Source organism: Balaenoptera ricei, chromosome 4 (genome assembly GCF_028023285.1).
Source record: "Balaenoptera ricei isolate mBalRic1 chromosome 4, mBalRic1.hap2, whole genome shotgun sequence".
NCBI classification, from domain to species: domain Eukaryota; kingdom Metazoa; phylum Chordata; class Mammalia; order Artiodactyla; family Balaenopteridae; genus Balaenoptera; species Balaenoptera ricei.
Genome location: NC_082642.1, coordinates 141,478,615 through 141,503,637, shown reverse-complemented (window position 1 = coordinate 141,503,637; position 25,023 = coordinate 141,478,615). Strand labels below are relative to the sequence as shown.

At 34.7% G+C, this 25,023-nt stretch overlaps 1 pseudogene; it reads left to right on the top strand.

The window, feature by feature from the left end:
- Positions 1-549: 549 nt before the first annotated feature.
- Positions 550-24,866, top strand: LOC132364439 (small ribosomal subunit protein uS2-like; annotated as a pseudogene).
- Positions 24,867-25,023: the final 157 nt, after the last annotated feature.

Below are 25,023 nucleotides of genomic sequence, written 5' to 3'. Positions count from 1 at the left end.
CTCTTCTTTCCCCCTACATCCAACCTAAGTATTACATGCTTTGATAAAACACACCTTGATATTATCTTCCTTCTGCTCTGAGGCATACTTACAAAAACTTCAAATCATGATATTATATCTGTTTCCTTCTTTTACTTATAATTGTATTCAGGGCTTATCTTTAGTTTCAAGAATAATATTGGACATAGAGAAGGTTATTTAAACATTTTATTGACTAAAATATATAAATCCTTTCTTATGGCAAAGTTAACATTTCTAAAATGACTTTTTGAATGGAAGGGACATTAAGACACTTAATTTGATGAGGAAATGGCCTTCTTAATCTTTTATGGCAATTTATCTAGGACTTTTGTGATTTATTTCTTATTTCTGTCTAAGAATAATAATGATATAGCTGCCATTTAATGTTCATTTACTATTTAAAACATTTTATTGATATAGGACTATGATTCACAACTGACAGAAGTTACTAGTGACAGAAACCAAACTCAAACCATATTACTCAAAGCAAAAGAAAATCAAAGACTTAGAGTTCAATGGCCATAGAATATGGACCATCCTTGTGGCCGTCTTGGACCGCTGGAACATATTACAAGTGATAATTTGGGATTTCTGAGCTCAGGCACTGAGAGTGTAGCAAACTTCATTCCTGCTGTGTGGAATCAAGTTGCCATGCTGTAAGAAACCCACATAGCGATGTTGGAGAAACCACCTAGAGAAGAACTGAGCAGATGGTGAGAAAGGTTCCAGAAATATGGCCTAAATCTAAACATTCTACCTACCCTCAAGGCCTTCCAGCTACCCCATCTAGTACACTAAGCACATGAGAGAAGGCATATTGAATGTTGTAGCCAAGCAGACACTACGTAGAGGAGAGGTGAGCTGTCACCACTGGACCCACAGAATTGTAAGACATAATAAGATGGTGGTGTTCTAAGCCACTGAATTTTGGAGTAGCTTATTCTGAAGCAATTGACAACTGAAGTAAGAGTGAAACCTCAACAATTGCAGCCTTATCCAAAGATTAAGCTTTTATACTCTACTTTTCTTGTGTGTGATATAAGTGAGGAACTTGAAAACCTTGGAAAGCATTGACTGAAATCGATCCCCTTTCTCCAAAATGAAACTTTCAGTAAATAACTTATTAGTATCTACCAACATACATTGCAATCTAGTAAGAGAGATGAGAAAGAATTTGAATAACTTCTGTTTATCCTGCACCAATGGTTGTCTGAAAGTTACTAGTTTTAATAAATTATCATGAACACCTGGGAGATGTAGAACACTGAATAGTAGTTGAATAGTAAACTTGAGAGATGTAGTTATTTTTGCTTAATTTTGTTTCAGCAGGAAATAGACAGTCGTATTTACTAAGCCCAGAAGAATATATTGTTAAATAATTTAATAAGTAAATCATCAATCATTTAAAAGATTATATTTATACAATCAATGTTATTTCCATTCTACTAACTTATTTCTTATGTGGAGACACATTTGTTTCATTTCTGTTATGTCACCATGTAAAAACTACAGATACAATCACTGCTAACATGGTTGGATAAAACAGGCTTCATCTGATTTTTCTTTTATTTTTCCTGTAATTGTTTAGTCTTTATTTGCCCTTATATGCCATTCAAAATATTGTATTAGTTGGTTGCACATGAAGTATCAGACATGAATTACTTAGCCTTATAAACAACAGCACAAGAAATTTACATAAGCTAAATGTAATAAGTAACATTTTATGACACCTTTCATAAAGTGATATTAGAATTGTGTTTCATCAATATAACTAGGAGGAGGAGCTTCAAGATGGCAGAAGAGTAAGACGCGGAGATCAACTTCCTCCCCACAAATACATCAGAAATGCATCTACATGTGGAACAACTCCTACAGAGCACCTACTGAATGCTGGCAGAAGACCTCAGACTTCCCAAAAGGCAAGAAACTCCCCACATACCTGGGTAGGGCAAAAGAAAAAGAAAGAACAGAGACAGAAGAATAGGGACGGGACCTGCACCAGTGGGAGGGAGCTGTGAAGGAGGAAAGGTTTCCACACACTAGGAAGTCCCTTCGCAGGTGGAGATGGGGGGTGGCGGGAGGGGGGAAGCTTCGGCGCCACGGAGGAGAGCGCAGCAACAGGGGTGCGGAGGGCAAAGCGGAGAGACTCCCGCACAGAGGCTCGGCACCAAGCAGCACTCACCAGCCCGAGAGGCTTGTCTGCTCAGCCGCCGGGGCGGGTGGGACTGGGAGCTGAGGCTCGGGCTTTGGTCAGATCGCAGGGAGAGGACTGGGGTTGGCGGCGTGAACACAGCCTGAAGGGGTTAGTGCACCACAACTAGCCAGGAGGGAGTCCAGGAAAAAGTCTGGAGCTGCCACAGAGGCAAGAGACTTTTTCTTGCCTCTTTGTTTCCTGGTGCGCGAGGAGAGGGGATTCAGAGCACCGCTTACAGAGCTCCAGAGGTGGGCGCGAGCCGTGGCTGTCAGCGTGGACCCCAGAGACGGGCATGAGACGCTAAGGCTGCTGCTGCCGCCACCAAGAAGCCTGTGTGCGAGCCCAGGTCACTCTCCACACCGCCCCTCCCGGGAGCCTGTGCAGCCCGCCACTGCCAGGGTCCCGTGATCCGGGGACAACTTCCCCGGGAGAACGCACGGCGCGCCTCAGGCTGGTGCAACGTCACGCCGGCCTCTGCCACCGCAGGCTCGCCCCACATCCATACCCCTCCCTCCCCCGAGCCTGAGTGAGCCAGAGCCCCTGAAGCAGCTGCTCCTTTAACCCCGTCCTGTCTGAGCAAAGAACAGACGCCTGCAGGTGACCTACACGCAGAGGCGGGGCCACATCCAAAGCTGATCCCCAGGAGCTGTGCGAACAAAGAAGAGGAAGGGATATCTCTCCCAGCAGCCTCAGAAGCAGAGGATTAAATCTCCACAATCAACTTGATGTACCTGCATCTGTGGAATACCAGAATAGACAACGAATCATCCCACATTGAGGGGGTGGACATTGGGAGCAACGATATATATACATTTTTTCCCTTTTTCTCTTTTTGTGAGTGTGTATGTGTATGCTGCTGTGTGTGATTTTGTCTGTATAGCTTTGCTTTTACCATTTGTCCTAGGGTTCTGTCTGCCTTTTTTTTTTTTTTTTTAACTTAAAAATGTTTTTTCTTAATAATTATTTTTATTTTTTATTTTAATAATTTTATTTTCTTTAATTTACTTTATTTTATTTTATCTTCTTCTTTCTTTCTTTTTTTCCTCCCTTTAATTCTGAGCCATGTGGAGGACAGGCTCTTGGTGCTCCACCCAGGCATCAGGCCTGTGCTGTTCAGGTGGGAGAGCCAAGTTCAGGACACTGGTCCACAAGAGACCTCCCAGCTCCATGTAATATCAAATGGTGAAAATCTCCCAGAGATCACCATCTCAACGCCAAGACCCAGCTCCACTCAACGATCAGCAAGATCCAGTGCAGGATACCCTATGCCAAACAACTAACAAGACAGGAACACAACCCCATACATTAGTGCAGAGGCTGCCTAAAATCATAATAAGGCCACAGACACCCCAAAACACACCACCAGACATGGACCTGCTCACCAGAAAGACAAGATACAGCCTCATCCACCAGAACACAGGCACTAGTCCCCTCCACCAGGAAGCCTATACAACGCACTGAACCAACCTTAACCTCTAGGGACAGACACCAAAAACAACGGAAACTACAAACCTGCAACCTGCGAAAAAGAGACCCCAAACACAGTAAGTTAAGCAAAATGAGAAGACAGAGAAATATGCAGCAGATGAAGGCGCAAGGCAAAAACCGACCAGACCTAACAAATGATTAGGAAATAGTCTTTTCAGTCTACCTAAAAAAGAATTCAGAATAATGATAGTAAAGATGATCCAAAATCTTGTAAATAGAATAGAGAAAATACAAGAAATGTTTAACAAGGACCTAGAAGAACTAAAAAGCAAACAAACAGAGATGAACAACACAATAAATGAAATTAAAAATTCTCTAGAAGGGGTCAGTAGCAGGATAACTGAGGTAGAAGAACGGATAAGTGACCTGGAAGATAAAATAGTGGAAATAACTACCACAGATCAGAATAAAGAAAAAAGAATGAAAATAATCGAGGACAGTCTCATAGACCTCTGGGACAACATTAAACATATCAACATTCGAATTATAAGGGTCCCAGAAGAAGAAGAGAAAAAGAAAGGGACTGAGAAAATATTTGAAGAGATTATAGTTGAAAACTTCCCTAATATGAGAAAGGAAATAGTTAATCAAGTCCAGGAAACACAGAGAGTCCCATACAGGATAAATCCAAGGAGAAACACGCCAAGACACATATGAATCAAACTATAAAAAATTAAATACAAATAAAAAATATTAAAAGCAGCAAGGGAAAAACAACAAGTAACACATAAGTGAATCCCCATAAGGTTAACAGCTGATCTTTCAGCAGAAACTCTGCAAGCCAGAAGGGAGTGGCAGGACATATTTAAAGTGATGAAGGAGAAAAACCTACAACCAAGATTACTCTACCCAGCAAGGATCTCATTCAGATTTGATGGAGAAATTAAAAGCTTTACAGACGAGCAAAAGCTAAGAGAATTCAGCACCACCAAACCAGCTTTACAACAAATGCTAAAGGAATTTCTCTAGGCAGGAAACACAGGAGAAGGAAAAGACCTACAATAAAAAACCCAAAACAATTAAGAAAATGGTAATGGGAACATACAAACTGATAATTACCTTAAATGTAAATGGATTAAATGCTCCAACCAAAAGCCATAGACTGGCTGAATTGATACAAAAACAAGACCTGTATATATGCTATCTACAAGAGACCCACTTCAGACCTAGGGACACATACAGACTGAAAGTAAGGGGATGGAAAAAGGTATTCTATGCAAATGAAAATCAAAAGAAAGCTGGAGTAACAATTCTCATATCAGACAAAATAGAATTTAAAACAAAGACTATTACAAGAGACAAAGAAGTACACTATATAATGATCAAAGGATCAATTTGAGAAGAAGATATAACAATTGTAAATATTTATGCACCCAACATAGGATCACCTCAATACATAAGGCAGATACTAACAGCCATAAAAGGGGAAATTGATAGTAACACAATCATAGTAAGGGTCTTTAACACCCAACTTTCACTAATGGACAGATCATCCAAAATGAAAATAAATAAGGAAACACAAGCTTTAAATGATACATTAAACAAGATGGACTTAATTGATATTTATAGGACATTCCATAGAGAAACAACAGAATACACATTCTTCTCATATGCTCACGGAACATTCTCCAGGATAGATCATATCTTGGGTCACAAATCAAGCCTTGGTAAATTTAAGAAAATTGAAATCATATCAAGTACCTTTTCTGACCACAGCGCTATGAGACTAGTTTTCAATTACAGGAAAAAATCTGTAAGAAATACAAACACATGGAGGCTAAACAACACACTACTTAATAACCAAGAGATCACTGAAGGAATTAAAGAGGAAATCAAAAACTACCTAGAAACAAATGACAATGAAAAAACAATGACCCAAAACCTATGGGATGCAGCAAAAGCAGTTCTAACAGGGAATTTTATGGCTATACAAGCCTACCTTAAGAAACAAGAAACATCTCAAATAAACAACCTAACCTTACACCTAAAGCAATTAGAGAAAGAACAACAAAAAAACCCCCAAAGTTAGCAGAAGGAAAGAAATCATGTAGATCAGATCAGAGGAAATGAAGGAAACAATAGCAAAGATCAATGAAACTAAAAGCTGGTTCTTTGAGAAGATAAAAAAAATTGATAAACCATTAACCAGACTCATCAAGAAAAAAAGGGAGAAGACTCAAATCAATAGAATTAGAAAATGAAAAAGAAGAAGTAACAACTGACACTGCAGAAAAACAAAGGATCATGAGAGATTACTACAAGCAACCATATGCCAATAAAATGGACAACCTGGGAGAAATGGACAAATTCTTAGAAAAGTACAACTTTCCAAGACTGAACGAGGATGAAATAGAAAATATGAACAGACAAATCACAAGCACTGAAATTGAAACTGTGATTAAAAATCTTCCAACAAACAAAAGTCCAGAACCAGAGGGCTTCACAGGCTAATTCTATCAAACATTTAGGGAAGAGCTAACACCTATCTTCAAACTCTTCCAGCATATAGCAGAGGGAGGAACACTCCCAAACTCATTCTACAAGGCCACTATCACTCTGATACCAAAAGCAGAGAAAGATGTCACAAAGAAAGAAAACTACAGGCCAATATCACTGATGAAGATAGATGTAAAAATCCTCAACAAAATACTAGCAAACAGAATCCAACAGCACATTAAAAGGATCATACACTATGATCAAGTGGGGTTTATCCCAGGAATGCAAGGATTCTTCAATATATGCAAATCAATCACTGTGATACACCATATTAACAAACTGAATGAGAAAAACCATATGATCATCTCAATAGATGCAGAGAAAGCTTGCAACAAAATTCTACACCCATTTATGATAAAACCCCCCAGAAAGTAGGCATAGAGGGAACTTACCTCAACATAATAAAGGCCATATATGACAAACCCACAGCCAACATCGTCCTCAATGGGGAAAAACTGAACCCATTTCCACTAAGATCAGGAACAAGACAAGGTTGCCCACTCTCACCACTATTCTTCAACATAGTTTTGGAAGTTTTAGCCACAGCAATCAGAGAAGAAAAAGAAGTAAAAGGAATCCAAATTGGAAAAGAAGAAGTAAAGCTGTCACTGTTGGCAGATGACATGATACTATACATAGAGAATCCTAAAGGTGCTACCAGAAAACTACTAGAGCTAATCAATGAATTTGGTAAGGTAGCAGGATACAAAATTAATGCACAGAAATCTCTTGCATTCCTATACACTAATGATGAAAATTCTGAAAGTGAAATTAAGAAGACACTCCCATTTACCATTGCAACAAAAAGAATAAAATATCTAGGTATAAACCTACCTAAGGAGACAAAAGACCTGTATGCAGAAAATTATAAGACACTGATAAAAAAAATTAAAGATGATACAAATAGATGGAGAGATATACCATGTTCTTGGATTGGAAGAATCAACATTGTGAAAATGACAATACTACCCAAAGAAATCTACAGATTTAGCGCAATCCCTATCAAACTACCAATGGCATTTTTCAAAGAACTAGAACAAAAAATTTCACAATTTGTATGGAAACACAAAAGACCCCGAATAGCCAAAGCAATCTTGTGAAAGAAAAATGGAGCTGGAGGTATCAGGCTCGCTGACTTCAGACTATACTACAAAGGTACAGTAATCAAGAAAATATGGTACTAGCACAAAAACAGAAATATAGATCAATGGAACAGGATAGAAACCCGGAGATAAACATATGGTCACCTTATCTTTGATAAAAGAGGCAAGAATATACAGTGGAGGAAAGACAGCCTCTTCAATAAGTGCTGCTGGGAAAACTGGACAGCTACATGTAGAAGAATGAAATTAGAACACTCCCTAACACCATACACAAAAATAAACTCAAAATGGATTACAGACCTAAACGTAAGGTCAGATACCATAAAACTCTTTCAGGAAAACATAGGCAGAACACTCTATGACATAAATCACAGCAAGATCCTTTTTGACCCACCTCCTAGAGAAATGGAAATAAAACCAAAAATAAACAAATGGGACTTAATGAACCTTAAAAGCTTTTTCACAGCAAAGGATACCATAAACAAGACGAAAAGACAATGCTCAGAATGGGAGAAAATATTTGCAAATGAAACGCCTGACAAAGGATTAATCTCCAAAACACAGAAGCAACTCATGCAGTTCAATATCAAAAAAACAAACAACCCAATCCAAAAATGGGCAGAAGACCTAAATAGACATTTCTTCAAAGAAGATATACAAATTGCCAACAAACACATGAAAGAATGCTCAACATCATTAATCATTAGATAAATGCAAATCAAAACTACAGTGAGATATCATCTCACACTGGTCAGAATGGCCATCGTCAAAACATCTACAAACAATAAATTCTGGAGAGGGTGTGGAGAAAAGGGAACCCTCTTGCACTGTTAGTGGGAATGTAAATTGATACAGCCACTATGGAGAACAGTATGGAGGTTCCTTAAAAAACTAAAAATAGAACTACCATACAACCCAGCAATCCCACTACTGGGCATATACCCTGAGAAAATCATAATTCAAAAAGAGTGATGTACCAAAATGTTCATTGCAGCTCTATTTACAATAGCCAAGACATGGAGGCAACCTAAGTGTCCATCAGCACATGAATGGATAAAGAAGATGTGGCATATATATACAATGGAATATTACTCAGCCATAAAAAGGAATGAAACTGAGTTATTTGTAGTGAGGTGGATGGACCTAGAGACTGTCATACAGAGTGAAGTAAGTCAGAAAGAGAAAAACAAATACCGTATGCTAACACATATATATAGAATCTAAAAAAAAAAAAAAATAGAAAAAGGAAAATGGTCAGAAAAACCTAGGGGCAAGACGGGAATAAAGATGCAGACCTACTATAGAATGGACTTGAGGATACGGGGATGGGGAAGGGTAAGCTGCGACACAGTGAGATAGTGGCATGGACATATATACACTACCAACCGTAATATAGATAGGTAGTTGGAAGCAGCCACATAGCACAGGGAGATCAACTCCGTGCTTTGTGACCACCTAGAGGGGTGGGATAGGGAGTGTGGGAGGGAGGGAGATGCAAGTGGGAAGAGATATGGGAACATATGTATATGTATAACTGATTCACTTCGTTATAAAGCAGAAACTGACACACCATTGTAAAGCAATTATACTCTAATAAAGATGTTAAAAACAAAAATATATATATATATAACTAATGGAGTGATATTTCTTAATTTGAATCTGAATTTCAAATTTACCCTCTAGGGATTTTCTTGAAGTAACACAGTGATTGCTTGTGTTTAATCAACATAACTAAAAAGGTTATTTTTATTAACTGCAGTCTGAATTTAAAATTTACTATTGTAGGAAGTCTATTGCTATGGAACCTTATGTATGTGAATTTCATGAAACTAATGGTACAAATCATGTCCATAATCATTCAAATATTTTTTCATCTACTTATAAATTGAATGCTTCCTATTTCCACACACTGGATAGTTGCTAGGGATACAAGAGTGAATAAGTACCCTGTTCTTATGCAGTTCTTTGGAGCTTCCCCCATATGCTCATAGGTGAAGGGAAAAATACCTATGCCTACTGGGTTTATGGGCCTGATATACATGAGATTCTCAGCACCATTAACTTTACTGTCAACTATTAGCCATCTAACATAACTGAGAATCTGAGAAGAAAGCACTAATCTGTGATATAATGGTGAAGAAGGAGAGGCAGACAACCCTTTGGCTTAAAATTTTCATTGTTCTCTGATGACTTCAGTTGAAATTCAACATCAGTTATTTCAGAATTAATGATCTATAAATCCTAGAAAAATTATTTGAGATTAATTTTTAATTGATCAAAATTAGAACTGAGCAATTAGTATATTACACTATAATCTTTTTTTAAAATTTTGGTCACAGAATGCACATTATAATTTTAAAATTGAGTCAAAAAGAGAAGTCTAACACTTGGTAAAGCATTATTTTATCCTGTATAATGATAAAATGTTATAAAAACTTTGGATACGTATTTGAATAAGTATTGGATAATATTTTATTAGAAACAGTAAATTTTAGATTGGACTATAATATAAACATATATTCTAATTAGTTGGATACATGTAGGTTAATGCAATAGTAAGTGGTTAAAGTAGTCATAGATTTTCACTGTTTTTATAAGATGTTCTGTATTCTAACATGGTCTCCAAACTTTGTAGAAAATAATGTGCCAAAGATCCATAATATGCAATTTCCTCCCTACATTTGAAAAAGAAAGTGTATACAGGTGGTTTAGCACTAAGCTTATGTGCAGTGAGAATATTTTGAAAACATTAACATCTTACATTTATAAAACTCATTTTAAACCTTATTGAGTAGATCACATGGAAACTTATATAACATACAATTTTAAAAGTTGAGACCTATAAAGGATCTTTGATAAAGATGTAAGTAACTAAACCATCTTTAGATCCAGAACTAGGATGCCAAATATCACCACATAGTACAAATTATTATCACAAAATAACTTCTGAGTCTTTTATAGCTCCAAAACAATAATTATTTCAAGGATGACTATAAGAGATTCCCCCCCAAAATAATATTGGAACATTTTTCAAATTTAAATTTTGGACTTAAATTTTTTATATGTATTTTAAATGATTTGGGGTCAATTTCATACTTTTTGTTTTTTCCTAAAGTTCTTCATATTATTTCATTGTGGGGAAAATTCTCTTTACTACTCCATTGCATATGGGCAATCACTGCCTAGAATGTTTCCACTAGTGACAAAGATCTAAAATATTCAAGTAAGCTGAAGTTGATCCTGCTAAGCTTTTGTTTCCTCATTCTTGAAAGCTTAGTCATTTTACTTTTATATGTTTATAAGTCACTGCTCATTTCACTATCTTTTTCTCCTTGTATTCAGTGCTTTCTCCTGTATTTTAGATTTCAAAGTCACGTACTGACTTTAAAATGAAAATAGTTCCTATCCATAGAAATGGTCTTAGGACATGAATGAGAATAGAAGGCAGTTCAATGTCCTTCTCATATTTCATTAATATACCATGGTCCTTATTATATTGTGTTAATATACCTTTGTCACTGCCTATTTTCTTTTCAGACCTGATACAACTACTTACTGACGGCAGGAAATGCCATGCTATTCATTCTGGTAAAGGATTATTCATCAGTATTAGTTTGAGAAACCTTGGTACTTTTGTATGCTACAATATGTTTTTTAGTAACATAAAGTTTTCTAATGTATTATTACTCGTAATAGAATTCTATTTCTTTTTCAGTAATTTAAAACTATTTTCTTTAAAAGGAGTTGTATCAAAGTACATTTTTTTTTTAAGAAGGAGAAATTTTTGCATTATATCTGTCATCTGCCAACACCTTCGTATTATTTCGAAGCAATGAATTAACAGTCGCTTCCAAAGAGAAAGCAGGAAAGTGATTTTTAATGACTGAAAAATACTTCATCTTGAATATGTCAAACTTCTCATCTAACAGTTCAAATTTGAGAAGATTAGCCACATTGACTCTAAAGAAGAAAGGTAACAGAGCAGAATATTTTATCTACAGGCAAACACTTTTATTAAAACAATCTTCATTCATAAGCAATTGAGCAAACACCATTACTAACCTGCTCCCCAGTAATCAATCAGAAGGCTTAACCTTAGCTATTCTCGCAAGTTTATGTTGGAATTAGGTGAGGACTATAAATGATAACTTAATTTTTTTTTTTTTTTTTACGCCTTCAGGGTCTTGAAAGGAAAACCACTACTGAGGAATGCCTAGGCTAATCCAGACAAAATAATAAGAAAATGCATGGCCCATAGCCATATTTTGTTTGTTTGGTTTGGTTTCCTATACATAAAGGTTATATAAAGAGTTCATTGCAATGAGGTGCTATATTGGAGAACAGTAAAATAAAAGTTGTTAAAATATAAAATGCAATATTAATCAAGAATATAACTAGCATTGAAAGATGGGAATGTTTTTTACTTTGATCCATACACAAAAAGGATGATTTCTTAAAGTAAATTTTATACATTCTAACATAACTTGACCTTCATTTCACTGACATTAGAACCAAAAATGTACCTCTAGAAAATAGATTGTTTGCTTTTAACAAATAGAACCCACAGTAATTTACTGTTCACTTAACAAATGAACCCACAGGATTCATCTGTAGTGTGGGTTATACTTATTTGATTCCATTAATATTACAATTTTTGTTTCTTGATTAGTTAACCCCAAGAGGGAGGATATATGGGGATGTATGTATATGTATAGCTGATTCACTTTGTTATAAAGCAGAAACTAACACAACATTGTAAAGCAATGATACTCCAATAAAGATGTTAAGAAAAAAATATATGACCCACGTCAAGGAGGAGAGGGCGGGGTCTGCAAAATGAATTCAATAAACATTTGCCAATTAAAACAAAACAAAACAAAACAAAACTATAACATGACTATATGCAAATTAGCTCAGATGTAAAAGTGATTTCAAATGCAGTTCCTTTTTATAAGGTTTTTTTTGATAATGCATTAGTTTCTGATAGTGCATTAGTCATTTTCCCATGATCTGAAAGCTGTCTTTGGTCTTTGGGAATTAAAACTTCAAATGAGAATCTCATACTTTAAAAAAAAAAAGGTCTCAAAATGTATTAAACATACCTTAAGAAAAATATTGAAATAATAGGAATGTGATCATTTCTTCCACCTCCTAAATTCTGCTTATCTAACTAGCATTAATAATTATTTTCATAGCCACAACAATTGTACATATAGTCCACTCTCATTTTTTTCTTTAAGGATACCCTCTATTTCCTTCCATTTTTGTTCCAATGTTAATATTCTATAAAGTGTTTTCATATTTCATACAGACACTAACCTTTTAATTGACTATTATCAACAATTGAACTTCATGCTTATTTTTGTGAGAACTAATCAGCATCAGCAATGGCTTGTGATCTATTCTTCTGACACAACAAATGTGTCACTAGATTTCTGAGAATAGCCAGAGGTTCATTATTAATTACCCTTTCACAAGCTTTTAAAAAATCTTTTCTCAACTAATTGCTAATACAATATCAGGGCTAGTCTGTTTATGTGTCTGTCTATAATCTATATATCAACTGAGAAAGGCAGAGAGAGAAAGGGGGGAAAGGGAGGAATAATTAAGCACATAAATACATACATACAAAATAGATCCCAAATTTTAGTTTATTAAGGAAAGACATGAATAACTAGATAACTATTTAAATATATGAATGAATTTGCTTTAAAATTAAAACTAAACTACTATTTATAACTTAGTTTATAATGGTTGATTTGTAATTATATTTATATTTTCTCCTTCCTCTCCATTCTATCTATATGTTTTGAATTCCAGAAAGCCTAATAGAAGTATTTCCCTAGTTTCTCACATGAGCATCTAACCTCTTAACCTCTGAACTATAGACTCATCTATAAAATGAAAATAATGACATTATTTTCAAAAGATTGTTGAACTCACTTAATGAAATAAAGACAGAAACTGTCATAGTTTGTGATCAATAAATTACAGTTTAACACAATTTTTATTGTTAGCATTATACATAATAAACAAATTGATTTTATTGGTGCAATGGATTTTTATTTCAGATCTCTGCATTTTAGAATATCTTATTTTTCCTATACATTTTCTATGAGAATAGCATAAAGCAAATTGAATTCCTAGTGGTGCAAAGTATGTACTATTTGGGGGGAAATAAATGCAAAATTTAATATATATATAGCTGCCAGAAGCAAGCAATTATTCATGACCCAAAGAAGTCTTCAAATTGCCCAGCCAACTGTTCTCGCCTTATCTCAAACCATTTCCTCTTATCCCACTAAGATTCCCCTGCATTTATCTTATGTTTTCTAGAATGTTCCAATCTGATTCCTGCCTTCTAGGGGTTGCCCTTTAGGTTCCTATCTGGAATGCTTTTGTACCATCTTTCTTTGTATAAAGTTGTACTATCCAATTTGGTTGTAGCTAGCCACATGTGCCTATTTAATTTAAATTCAAATTAGTTAACATTCATTAATTAAAGTTAATTAATTAACATCTTCTACTAGAAGACAGGCTTCAGAATAACCTTATCCTTGTTTGTCTTGTTTACTGCAATGTATCCAGGGATAAGCTAAGAAATATTGAAAAACTGGATCTCTGGTGGAAGAAAAAAAACCCAGAATTGTAAATTATCATGGTGTAAATATTCCCACCATAGCCAATGGAAAGTTACACATGTGAAAACACTGAAGTTGGAGTTGAAAAGAGATGCACACATTTGACTACCATAAGGCAGGATAAGCTGACTACCTTATGTGTCCAATGATAAGAAAGGAGTTAGACACTTAATAAGGGCTCAATATTGTTAAATAAATGGAGAAAAAATAAACATGTTTTAAAAGTCTTAATTCTTAATACTTAATCTTAAGTCTTAATACTTAATCTTACTTGAATTATTTTTGAATAAGATAATACATGTTGATTTTACATGTTGACCAGTTTTTGTTTTTATTTTTGTTTTGGCATATAATTGCCTTACAATTCTGTGTTTCTGCTGTACAATGAAGTGAATCAGCTATATGTATACCTCCCTCTTGGACCTCCCTCCCCCCCCCCCCATACCACCCATCTACATCGTCGCAGAGCACCGAGCTGAGCCTCCTGTGCTTTATAGCATGTTCCCACTAGCTATCTATTTTACGCATGGTAGTGTATATATGTCATTCCTAATCTCCCAGTTCATCCCACCCTCCCCTTCCCCTCCTGTGTCCACATGTCCGTTCTCTATGTCCTGCAAATAGGACCAGTTTTACATCATGTTTAAATTTCAGTGTCTTTATAATTAGTGTTTAAGAATTTCTCCATATGGTGTTTATTAGTGTCCTCAGGTATAGAACAAATTAACCACTTTCAAAGATAAGATTTATTGAATTACAAACATATTTTAAAAAGTAAAAAATAAGTCACTTTGATTTTCATAACTAATCTGGTATTTTCAAGTCGAAGAAAACAACAAAATTTGAGAAGAGATTTTGTTGACCATCTCTAATTAGTTTTCAGATAAAATCAGCTTTCATGACTGTATGGATTAGAGGTCTCTATCATTAGCAATATTTTTGTCATTATTTAATTGCATTTAATTAGTACAGGCTCAATTCTATATATGAACTAGGCTTCCTTAAAATCCTTGCTGTATCAAAATAGGTTTATAGAAATTTGTTTTATTTACTTTATTTCTTCCTTTGTTTTAAAATATACCATTATGTCAACTTTTCTTTTTCATGGAGCTGGTCCATCTTTCTGTTGAAATATTTAAGACCATATCTAAATAAAATAATTAGAATAAGTAGTGGTGATTGATATGTACTCTGGAACCCCAGCTGGGGGAGGGGTGGGTATTGGAGCATAGATGAGCAATAGACTTTGTGTGGTCATTTTATTCTGTGACATCTTTCACATATGTTGTGTATAAAAGATATTATGTAGTGTAGAACAATAAACAATAGTTTAGACAGTTTTGCCTAATCACTGATTTAGAGTATAAATAAACATTATGAAAAAATATTTTTCTCTTACATGCAGTACCTAAAAGAAGACATATTTTTATCTTTCTTTGTTTTTCACAATTGGAAATATATTCAACATTTTTTATACATTTAAATTTATTTAAAACCAAATAATGGAGATTTGTTAACGAAATAGAAGAAATTTCTTAAATAATAAGAAACAATGAAATTGCAGTAATGAGGAAACCATCAGTATCTTCTTGGTTTATGATTTTAATTATACTTAAATTTCAAACTAAACACTTTTAATATTTTTTAAGTATTGAAAATATTTTTGCTCTTGCTTTTGCAAAGTAACCCCTTATAACATAAATATAAATTAAGGATGGAACTGAAAAACTTATCATTATAACTCTACTTGCTGATTATAATTAAGAATATTGCATAATGGTTTAATTTACCTTTTTATGATGTTTGAGATTTTGAGGTGTTTCTAATTTACTTGTGGGTGAGCTGGAAATCCCAAGATTTTGATTTTTAGTTAACTTGTTTTTTCCATTGACACTTGGTATAGTTTGAAAAATTAAGCAAATCACAGAGTATTAAAATTTGTTGGGCATTTTATCAAATACCATCATTTTTAATAGAGAACATCATTTTACCATTCACAAAACTTGTGTAAGGCTTTTTGATTCAGTGTAAGGATACTTTTTTGTATTTGGTGCCATTGATGATTTACCCCATAACTCCTAGGCACTCCTCTGTAACTATTACACCAAACTTCACTGCATGGGGGTCTGCATTAGTGAAGTAATTAAGAATATGGACCATGGAGCTGCAGTGTCTGGCTTCCTTAGCTGGATCACACTAGCTGTGTAGCTTGGGAAAATTACTTAGTCTCTGTGCTTTAGTTTTCTGGAATGTAAAACAGAGAGGGTAATACTATCTAGTTCACAAAACAGTAAAGATTAGTTGAATTCATTCATGTGAAAGCACTTAGAAGACTAACTGGCATAGTGTAAGCATCAATAAATGTTTGCTATCATAATTTATTCTGGATATATTGCCTTGTATTTTTGTGCAAAATAGAAATTCAATAAAAGAGGCTACATATTAAGCCCCAAGGTTCCCAGAAATCTCCAAAGAGTCTTACTCAGAAAAAAGATTTTGAAAGACACAGTATAAATTTTAGCAAATGAAGTATGTTTGTCATTAAGTAATTTGATTTCTTATCATTAAACTAAATGACTCTTTGATTCTTTTTATTCAGTCTAAAGGTTAGTTTTTTTCTCTATAGCTAGTGAAAAAAAGTAACTTATATTTTGAAAATTGATTTTTTCCAAAAGGAAATCATCTGTAAGGAAACATAGCATATGTTATGGTTTTGTTGTTGTTTTCTTGGTTTGTTGTACTTTTATTTTTCCTTAAGAAACTCTCTTCCAATCCAGTCTGATAATAGGTATGGATAAAGGAATAATATCTATGATTATAAGCAAAATCATAATATCTAGTGTTTCATGATGTGAAAATTTTATTATCAAATTATTAATCTGGAAAAATGTAACATTCATTAAGAACACACATTTCAATGATTGATGTTTAGTTAGTCAGCATAGGGAGGGCTATTTCTTCCTGCTACTGGAATCTGGTGAAAGTAGAAGGAGAAATGGAGAGTAAACAAGGAAAAGAGAATGACAAACATTCCCCTCCTCTCCCTGCTCCTTTACACTCTGACCCAGGGGGCAGCAAACTACTACCTACAGTCCAAATTTACCCTACCACCATATAAAGAAAGTTTTATGGGAACATAGCTAATTCCATTTGTTTACATATTATCTATGGCCAATTTCACATTATATCAGAGTTAAGTAAATATGACTGAGACCAACCATATGGTCTGCAAAGCAGAAAATATTTACTGCTCTTGGCAAAAAATGTTTGTCAACTCCTGCTCTAACCAAAGAATCTACGTTATCAGACAAAATAGACTAGTTTATTCTTAGGTAAGAGTGCCAAAATCTCAGTGGCTTAAAGGAATTTACATTTCATTTCACTCTACGTGTTCATAGGCGTGTGCACAGGATGTGATAATGGAAAGGATTCTGCTTCACTTTGTTCTCATGAAAAACCCCAGGCTGATGCTGTTTCCACCCTCTGAAGAGTAGTATATAAATAAAGCAGGTCAGTGCCTATAGGACAAGGCTCCGATATGACCCCATAAAATCCCTGCCCTCTAGTATTCACACCCTTGTATTTTACCCCTGCCAAAAGGTGTCACACCACCTTGCTGTGTGACCAATAGAGTAGACATTTGTGATAGTATGTCACTTCCAGGCATTAAGTTATAGAATAAAAAGTCACTGCATCCTACAGTTTAGCCAGGCTCATTCTTTTGGATCATTTGCTCTCAGAGATTTTTCCTGCAATGTCATGAGAGGCCCATGTGGTAAAGAACTGAGGTCTCCTCCAAAGAGCCAGTGAAAGAGTGAGACCTTCCGTCAGTAGCCACGTGAGGCAGCCTTTTTGGACCTGTATCTTCTGGCCCGGACAATTTTCAGATGATCAGACATTGATTGCCATGTCATGAGAGACCCTGACACAGAATACTGGTTACCCCTGGACTCTTGATCTTCAGTAACTATGTGAGAGAATAAATGTTTGTTGTTTTCCTAAAACATCTAAGTTTTAGAAAAAAAATCATTAAATAACAATAGATAATTAATACACTTCCATTCACATTCTGTTGGCCAAAGCAAGACATATAGTCATGACTAATTTCAAGGAACTGGGGAATTACAATACTCCCATATGTCTGAAAGGAGGAGAGTCAGAATATTAAAGCTGGCACTAATAACTATCAGTCTTTAAGTCTTTTTCCTTTTGAGTAGGATACAAATAAAAATAAATAAATATTTTCACTTTTTTATGCTTTTAGAGTTTTTTCTAATGTAGGAAATAAAGGTCTTGGACATGAAAAAATAAATATTGAGAAAATAATACATAGAAATGATTATGTATATTTATCTATGGGATTGAATTTGTCATTTTTATCAACATATAATTTATTTTATGCCTGTTAATATCAGAATCTATTTTAAATATTGACTTAAATAATCCACAAAAGCAAAATTATACTATTAATGATAAATATATTAAAAATTTCAACAACATAAGTTATCTCTTAAAAATGTATGTGTATATGATGTGTCTGTGTGTAGGATTTTAGGAAGTTTCTCCAAAATATACTGACTGTGGAAGATTCAATTATCCTCCTCTATCCCTCTATCCCTGGCCTAAACTCAACACAACCCTAAACCTGGAACTGAGTCCCATAGGTCAGAGAGAGTGAGATTCAGAGCAGCCAGATTACCTTTTAAAATGTCTGTTATATTATGTTACTTCTCTGCTCAAAATGGCTCCAGGCCATCCTATTTAATCAGAGTAAAAGCCACAGTCCATAAAGTGGCTTATATGGCCGCATAGGGCCAACCACCTACACATCTCCCAGCCTCATCTCAATCTTTTCCTTCCCTTTCGGGCTTCCCTGAGAAGCCTACTAAAGAGTAAGGAGCAACTTCCGCAAGAATTGAATCCCTTTCTCTGCTTTTGCCTGTTATATCATTCTCCATGATACTCATCAGCAGCAGAGACATGTACTTGTTTATTTATTATTATAATTATTATTATTTGCTGGCCCTGCCCACTAAAATGTAAACTCCCCGAAGTCAAGGACTTTGTCGTTTAAGCTCACTCCTTTATTCTTAATGCATGGGAACATCAGAGAAATCTCGTTATGTACATATATATATAATTTATCATTAACTATAATTTCCCATTCCACATTGTTTAAAACATAATCAAATATAAAATCATTTGAGGGCTTGTGCAACTACTTCCTCTCCAGCCTCATCTTTTGCCACTGCCTCACTTGCTCTCTGCACTTCAACCTTATTTATCTTTTTTTTCAGCTCTTGGAAGACCCAAGTGTCCTTTTCTTTTTCAACTCCTTTTACATGCTATTTTCCCCTCTACTTGGAAGGTTTTTTTCTACAATCCAGTCAAACTCTCAAATCAATCTTCAGATTTTAGCATCAATTAATTTCTTTCTTTTAAATCCCTAATCCTAATCTGGAATTTTACACACACACACACACACACACGCTTATGTTTACATAGTTAATCTATTTAGTTATTGAATATTTTTCCTTCTTTGAGGAAGTGGTTGATGCCTAGACAATCAATTTTCTAGACCCAGCACCTAACACAGTGTCACAGACATTTTGCTTAGTAAACTTTTTGAAAAAAATAAATTAACATAAGTTAATTAGTAAAACTCTAGACATTAATCAATTTCTTAAAAAATTATAGTCATGATTGAAACAAAGTTTCATATTTTCAAATTGAAAACTATTTATCCAATACACAAAACATTTTATTTAAGCTGCTTCTTCCTAACCTAGAAAAGGGAGGTCTCCTGCCATCATGTACTGAGAACAGCAAACAATTAAGTGTGTAACCCAAAGTTTTTCACTGGATGAAAGACAGGCAAATCTCACAACAGAATTTTGTAAAGAGAGAAGTGTTTTAAGATGAGCAATGTACCAAAACAAACAAACAAACAAACAAACAACTTTTATTTTGGAAACTCGTAGTAGATTCTTGTAATAGCTACACTCCCAAATATTCTCTACAAAAGAAACTTTTTAGATGTTTTCAGACAGTTTAGCAATTTAGTCATATACTGTGAAATACATTCCATATTAAAGTCATATTTATTATCATGAAAATAATATTTATTGCATCTTTAATGTTTCAAATAACTTTCTACAGTTATTCTTCTTAGATTCTCAAAGGAAATTTGTATTTAAAAATCCATTTTAGTTTTGAGGAAATTGAGCTTTAAAGGACAAAAGTTAAAGTCAAAAGAAAAATTAGAACTGAGACTTAGAATTTCTGATTTGATATATTCTATTTTCCTCACTCTGGGCTACATCGTTATTAATATATTCTATTTTGCCATGCTATATTTTTCAAAGTAGTTTCAATATATATGAGGCAGAGAGTTAATATGAACTTCTTGATTTAGTGATTGTTTCTGCTGTTTCAGCTTTCACCCTGAAGACCCAATGGACCATTAATCAAATATCTCCTTCCTATGAAGGCTAGATAGGAATTCTCCAAGTCCTATTGGTAATATGTAGAGAAGACTTCTGCTAGCCATAATATTTAAGCATCCTTATTAAGACAGTGTGGAAGCAACTTCTAAAAGTATTCACTGGAAGCCTAAGAGAACATTTAGGGATATAATAAAGGGATCCTGAACCATCAAATGGAAGTTCCTTGCATAATAGACATATGACATACGTTTTCACCTAATTTTTAGGCTTTTTAGAACCAAGTATCTAAGTTACTAGGGGTTATAAGTTTTCTTTAAAAATATCAATATCTCTCTCAATGTTTTCTGCATTAAAAATGGGCAGTCACAAATATTGATTTCAAGGAAATCAGAAACTGATGGAGAATATTGCCTAGGAGGATGTGATTGACAGTATTTTACATCTGAAAATAATGAAATCACTCAAGGTTGCTTTATAATACTCAATTAAATATTTTAAAGTTTTTTTTCCATGATCTTACAAAGGCACAAATACAGCTCTTATATTCTCTTTCCACACACACACACATATGTATGTATATCTGTGTATGTGTGTATATATATATATATATATATATATATATATATATGAACACATATGCATATAATATGTATCACATCACTTAAAATTTTAGGTGGAAAGTTTACTGGTCATAACAGGTAAATGAAGCTATTTAATTTTAAAACATTCTGTAAAATAACTTTCTTTCTGGCATGATGTGTTTTGCTAAAATATGGTTTTGTTTAATGTGACTTTTTTTTTTTTTTGATAGTTGTTTTTTGCTGTGTGATCATTTCTTTTCTGAAGCTAATCTGATATTGAGTTAATTAGCATTTAAGAATTTGGCAAAAGAAGAAAAAAATATTTCCAAAGCTCACTAAACAGATTTTCATCCATAAATCCTTTACTTTTGATTTCATAATTGTTTGCTAACTATAGGAAATATTGCATATTTAAATGGTGTAAATTTAAGGGAAGCATTTTATGCATTTTCCATAGAAAATTTATTTTCAAAATTGGTTTAGTTAGTTTAGAATGTCACTGAAGTATCTAAGTTAAAGCTTTTTGGGAAACCTAAGAAAATTATAAGAACATGAAAAAACAGTTCTCTGTACATTACAAACGTCATTATAAACCACAAATGCTATTTTTCTGCTTGTCTTTCACATAGTCATTAGGGAGTCAGATGAAAAAACAATGAAAATGAAATACTGAAGAAAATGCTCAAAATGAACTTTTATTACTCCCTTATCTTTCATTTCTTGTGAAAAACTGCACAAATTTGGTTTTGTTTTCTTACCTGACATGAAATTTTTCAACTTACTCCTAGGTCCAAGTCAGACAGATCCCTGGTAAGGAAAGAATAGGATTTTGACATCAGAGAAGGGAACATTTGGATGAAAAGGCATATAGGAAACATTTACAAACCAATAAGAGGGCAAGTGTGAGGTCTTTGATCATCCATACTCGTTAAACAGCAAATTTAAGAGGAAAAATGTAAGGGAGTCAGGTAATATGGATTTGATGTATCAGCTCTCTATATGAGTTGTCTGGGAAATCCAGGCAGTTAGTGCCTGGATTAGTGCCTTGGTAATTGTGAGAAATAACTGGAAGTTGTTTATTAGACAGCTTCATTACCCTTGGGAAATGGGACTATCAGGCCTCTACACTGGAGTAAATCATGGTCCTAGTTGGTCTCTTGCCCAAGCAACCCATCCTGACATTGGTTTCTGGATAATCTTTCATATTACACAGAACCTCTTACAAATAACATATAAAGAAGAAATTAGAAAACTATACCACTGGTAGCAGGCAAAAAGAAACATGATGCCCTTGCTTAAGGACAAAATTACTCAGTGAAATTGTGTTCAGTCACTAGGTATTTTGAAAAGAAGGAAAAGAAGAATGGGATGGCAGGAAGGAAGGAAAGGAGGACATTTCATAAATTAACCTTAATTATTCCCCTATTAAAAATTCTAATCTATTTATGACTCAAGAGTTAACTTGAATAAACAATATTTTAGAATTATATTTTTAAAAGTAGATTCTCAACTTTGGAGAAAAATTTAGGGCTATACCAATGAATGGTATTCTTTCTACTGCAAAACTGATTGTGGTCAAAATTGTCTTCTTTCATTTTTTTTGAATATCTAGCATCAGTCACTCTCTTAATCTATATCTCAGATAAAGAAATTTATGACAACACATTCTGTTACCTACAAATATTCTATTTCTAGAAGCAAAATTATTATTATTTTTTTATTTTTTATTTTTTATTTTTTTGGCGATGCCACACAGAATGCAAGATCTTAGTTGACCCACGCCCCCTGTAGTGGGAGCGCAGAGTCTTAACCACTGGACTGCCAGGGAAGTCCCCTAACGTTATTTTTAGTGACAACCTTTGCAAATGATATTTTTTATTTCAGCCTAAAAATATGGACGGTAAAGACTGAAAAGCATGTACAATATAAATGAATTACTAAATTAAAAAAAAATTATCAGACCTAGATATTTAAAACTCTAATATATGAACCAATATTTATGCTCTATATCTACAAAACACTCTAAAAATAAAATATAAATTTTACAAAATACATATTGTCTAAATATTTGTTACTAGGTATATGAGGTTTAATATAATACAGAGATTTAATCATCAATTAAATAACTAATGAAAAAATAAAATAATCAGTAATGGGACAAGGCAACGCTTTGGCTTCAATTATTTGAATAGCAAAATTGAGGAATAAGATTATTTGAAGACTAAGAACTAAAAGGCTTTGGTGCTTAAATAACATGTTATTCATAGTCTATCTGTATGAATGCTTATTCCCCTTTCAGACACCCTCTCTTCCAAGAAATCATTCCTCATTAGCACTTATTTATTCTTCCTCTGTGTTATGCAACAGCACTCTTTACAGATATATATTGTATCCTTCAAAAATTTTATTTATTTTCTTATATCTTTAGTACCCCAATTTGATGGTAAATTCCCTGAGAAAAGAGCATCCATTCTATATTGATTTATCTGCAATACATAGCATGTGGGCCATCCCTAGGAGAGAACTGGCAACTGAACAAATCAACTAGTGTAGGTTGCTCAAGATAAATGCTCTTGAAAGAGAGGGTTCTGGAACCTTTCAATATAGTTAGATAGATACTGTGAAGTTACACTTTAATGATGTTCAGAAAACTAAAGTGTAGATCCTTTGGCCCACCTTCCCAAGCACAGGACCCAGATCAGTCATACCATTTCCTCTCCCCCAAAGGAACACCTGATCAGCTATGTTTGGAGATCAAATTTAGTATTTGTTAAGTTAAAGTGAAATGGTGATTAGCCTGATATTTACTAACTTGTTATAATCTCCTTCTTTGAAGTGGGTATCAAATCTTAATCTTGAATCTTAAATATATCCTGGGCATTCCTTTTCCTGAAAACTCCACAAACACTCAGCTCAGTATTATCCCCCAATCTCCAGTCGTCACATAGATGTTGTGTGATTTTGTCCCTAAATAATACTCTGGAAATACAATTGATCTATTGAAACTTTGAGAATTAAAATTATGTCTTGCTTTTCATAAAAATGTAAAAGACATACAGGATCACAAGGTGGAAAATGATCTGTTAGATGTCATTGAAAATTTTGTCTTTCTTTTCTGGGCCAGCCAGACAGGGGTCCATATGGCATTGTTCTGGATTCCCATCATAACTTAAAGGGAAACTTTCATAATGTCCAGAGCCCTTGGTGTCCTGCAAATGAAGGAGGAGGATGTCCTCAAATTCCTTGCAGCAGGAACCCACTTAGGTGGCACCAACCTTGACTTCCAAATGGAACAGTACATCTACAAAAGGAAAAGTGATGGCATCTACATCATAAATCTGAAGAAAACCTAGGAGAAGCTTCTGTTGGCAGCTCGTGCCATTGAAAACCCAGCTGATGTCAGTGTCTTATCCTCCAGGAATACTGGCCAGCAAGCCGTGCTGAAGTTTGCTGCTGCAATCCCATGCAACAACGCGGGAGCTCACTCAGTGGGTCTGATGTTGTGGATGCTTGCCCGGGAAGTTCTGCGCATATGTGGCACCATCTCCCATGAACACCCATGGGAGATCATACCTGATCTCTACTTCTACAGAGATCCTGAAGAGATTGAAAAGGAAGAGTAGGCAGCAGCTGAGAAGGCTGTGACCAAGGAGGAATTTCAGGGTGAATGGACTGCTCCAGCTCCTGAGTTCACTGCTCCTCAGCCTGAGGTGATGGACTGGTCCGAAGGTGTGCAGATGCCCTCTGTGCCTATTCTGCAGTTCCCCCCTGAAGACTGGAGTGCTCAGCCTGCCACTGAAGACTGGTCTGCAGCTCCCACTGCTCAGGCCACTGAGTGGGTAGGAACAACCACTGAGTGGTCTTAAACTCTTCTTCCACAAACTCTTAAAATGGAAATAGGTTGACAGAAAATAAACAGTTTCTAAAAATAATAATTAATAATAATAATAATAATCGTCTTTCTAATTTAGTCCCCTGACTACCTACAATGATAGGTAGATTTTTGCTTACATTACTGAGATAATTGCTGAAGAATTCCTCTTTACTCTGAGA